Source organism: Quercus lobata, chromosome 6, assembly GCF_001633185.2.
Source record: "Quercus lobata isolate SW786 chromosome 6, ValleyOak3.0 Primary Assembly, whole genome shotgun sequence".
Taxonomy (NCBI): Eukaryota; Viridiplantae; Streptophyta; class Magnoliopsida; order Fagales; family Fagaceae; genus Quercus; species Quercus lobata.
In genome coordinates this window covers 49,869,981-49,873,705 of record NC_044909.1, presented here as the reverse complement: position 1 = coordinate 49,873,705, position 3,725 = coordinate 49,869,981, and the positions used below count along the sequence as shown (strand labels likewise).

General features: G+C 33.7%; 1 pseudogene; it reads right to left on the bottom strand.

The window, feature by feature from the left end:
* On the bottom strand, window positions 1–3,470 carry LOC115950433 (annotated as a pseudogene).
* Between the last annotated feature and the right edge of the window lie 255 nt (window positions 3,471–3,725).

Below are 3,725 nucleotides of genomic sequence, written 5' to 3'. Positions count from 1 at the left end.
TTAAAGCTTGACAACATTGTTGAACTTAACTGTAACAGTATTACGCTTAATATAACTTTTCAAACTCTCAATTCTTTCGACTAGCGGAGAAAGGAGATGCTTAGACTTCATCTTGTGAATGGCATATGCAGGATTGGGGCTTTTGGGGCAAGTTGCTATGCAATTCTCAATAGTCCTGCATCTATATAATCTCCTTTGATCCTCCGTTGAGGCTTGCAATCGTTCATCCGTGAAGTCATCCATCCCAACTGCCAAAAGACCACAAAACATAACCTAAAACTGATCACTTGCACAAAGGATGTATCAACCAGCTAATAGAGTCCTTATATTTTGATACAAATTATTGGGAATCACTTAATATTAGTAATAATATTGGATACAAACTTTGCACATTTGAATGAATTAAGCTTAAGCACTATTGTTATATAATTAATTTGAAGTGCTGAATATTTTTTACCTATCAGAAATCCATCTAAAGGCATGAAGCAAAGCTGCAGGACCCAGGAACTCCTCAAGGTTCCACCTGTAGGAAGGGCATGAAGTAGTACAGCAAGCTCACAGTATGCATTCATAAAACCCATCTAGCTTCTTTCTATCCTCGGGTGATTGCCTGTACTCCCGTCCATCCATCGAAGCTTTTCTTATTTTTAGCCATGGCTCAATCAACCTATGCCAATGCCCATTAACGAACATTGCAATTTAAATAGAGCCAAATTGGGTCCAAGAACTAAATTTTAGTAATTTTTTTAATAATGAATTTTATTAAGATTAGGCATTAATGTATGTGACTTTTTTGTGGATTTCTTTTTTACATTAAAAAAAAATAAAAATAAATAAAAACTCCTCCCCTGTTTCCTTCCTGTATATGATATGTTCTACATCTACATACACATATCTCTCTATCTCTTAAATTTTTTTCATGTATATGAGACTCGTTATGTTCTACAGTTTGATCCAAAAGCATATTTTTAGATTTCAAACCTATAATACCCACTTCATAATAATTTGTTCTTTATCATCAAACCCATAAATCAATTGATTTTTTGTGAAGCAGGGTTCGAAGACCCCATATCTCTTGTTCTACTATAAGAAATTTTTATTAGTTGTATTAACCGAAATTCACTTTTTTCTATTAACCTTCGGATTGGAAAAAGGGTTTAAAAAATGTTAAGACTTAAGATCCACTTTTTTGGGGTCTTATACTCCGAAATAACCTGGACATATAATATAAGGCCACTCTTCTTTCACTTCCTTTTTGCTAAATATACAGAACTACTTATACTTAAAATGGACATATAATATATAAATATGATATAAGGCTACTCTTCTTTCACTTCCTTTTTGCTAATTATACAGAGCTACTTATACTTAACATGAACATATAATATAATATAATATAAGGCTACTTTTCTTTTACTTTCTTTTTGCTATATATATATATATATAGAGAGAGAGAGAGAGAGAGAGAGAGAGAGAGCTACTTATACTTGAAAATTGACAACTTAGCATATTTGTAATGATTAATTTCTTCTGAGATTACTATTTTTATCACAACTTTAATATCGTAGATCACGGTTATCTATTTCTTTTACATGGACCTACCATTTTTTCTTCATCTTTTATAGTTAGCCATGTCAGAGTTATGACAAAAATTATGACACAAAAGCTGTGTCCCTAGATTTTCTAGTAAAGATTCGGGTCTGAAATTTTACTACACGTTTCTAGAATCGGGTTTTTGGACCCAGACCCTGAAACGTTTGCAACTCCCAACAAAGAGAATGGATTCATTGAACATCAACATTTTATATACAGTGGATGAAAATGAATAGAAAAGCTAGCAAATAAAAATTGCTCGTCTTGTATTGCTGGTAGAAATTAGTGAGATCAACGACAAGATCTTTGATGACAAACATGTGAGGTAGAGGTGTTATAGAAGTGGGCCTGGAAGTGTCTGGATCAATGGGCTTGAGGCATGCCACAGTGTTGGTTCCATCAATATTCATAGCACAAGACCCGCAAATTCCTTGTCTGCAAGACCTCCTATAGGTCAAGCTTGGATCGTCCTCTGCTTTGATATTTTGTAATACATCCAAAACCTACACAAGGTCTCACATCCATCTATTACGTTATTCAAATAAATGAATTATTCTGTCTCAATTTTAGTGTCCCACCTTATGTTTTACTAATAATTTGTAGTATCACATCTCAATTTTAGTGTTCCACCTTATGTAATACCATAGTCTCATTTTTTTTTTTTTTTTTGAAACTAGTATCACACGTGTGTTTGATTTTTTTTTTTTTCCAATCCATTTTGGTTATAAAGGTTGGTTACTTTATATATATATATATATTAAATAAAAGACAGTGTGACATAATAATGTAATTGTTAGAGTACAACAAGAACATTCGTAGTGCTAGCGAAGACTTTTTTCATATATATAAACTAAATTCACTTTTCAAATCTTAATAAACCTCACATTGGAGCTCAGGCATGATCACTATGTGGAGCATGGACAAAGTATCAAGAGGATAAAAAATAAAATAAAATAAAGCAATCTAAGCATTTTTCACATCAACTAAATTTGCAAGCCTTTACTAATTCTCATGTAGACCTAAACTAATATCACCTTTTTAAGTATCACTAAAAAAATTTCACATCAAATTCGTCAAACAAGAAAAGTATAAGTTGTCAAATCTTTTGGAAAAATATAAGTACACAATATTTAAAAATAAATATTATTGAGGTGGCAAGTTATAATTGGTGTCACAAAGTAATTGGACTAAGATGAAATTGATTATATTTTGCCAATTTATCAAAAAAATGTGAAATTTGTTGTTGTGTCTGGACATAGTATTATTCAATTTTCTGTGTCTATAAACTTTCAATAATTTTGTGTCTATACACTTTCGATAATGCTAGTATCACATACTTCCGTACATATTTTGTCATAATTGTCCTATAGGACAAACTTCGACAAACCAAAAGTAGTGGAAATAAAATGCCACAATTATCCTATACGACAAACTTCCACAAACCAAAAGTAGTGGATGGAGAGTCCATCATAGTCTACCATGTGAAAGTGTGTGGTACCATATATCACGTGAAAGAGTGCGGTACTATATTGCATTATTGATATAGACTTTCTCTACGAAACAAAGTATTTGATCAATGAAGAAAATGTACCATTAATATTGGTCCACGGTTGGAGAGGTCGACAAAGTGGGACTCTGGGTAGGGCTTGTTGTTGGGATGGTCAGGGTTCCACCTGGTTCCACCTATAGATCTTGAACTCCTTCATGAGTCTTTTGATGTTGCTTTGGATGGTGCCATGGGTCTCAACAGCTTGTTCTGCATGTGTTTGGCCCACAGGGTGGCCTTCCAGTACCGGAAAGTCTTTCTTCTTTGTGTCTGCTCTGCCAACTATACGTGACACCTTGTTGTAGCCATGTCGAAGCCAGCTTTTTGACATCCTCCTCCACTTTCAGAATAATTTGAGGTATTATTGGTGACTCGGTGTAGCTCAATTTTCTTGAGCCCAAAATAGATATAGTAAGTATTGCTTAAAGGCTCTTGCCTCATGCATGGCTAGAGACACGTGGTTGCAAAACTGTTACATGTTAACAGTACATAAAATGTGTGATCGGTGAGACACTTGAAATGGACTATCTATCTTTCTTATTCTTCCATAACTAAGCTTTCTGAATTGGGCTTGGTCTTTTTGAGG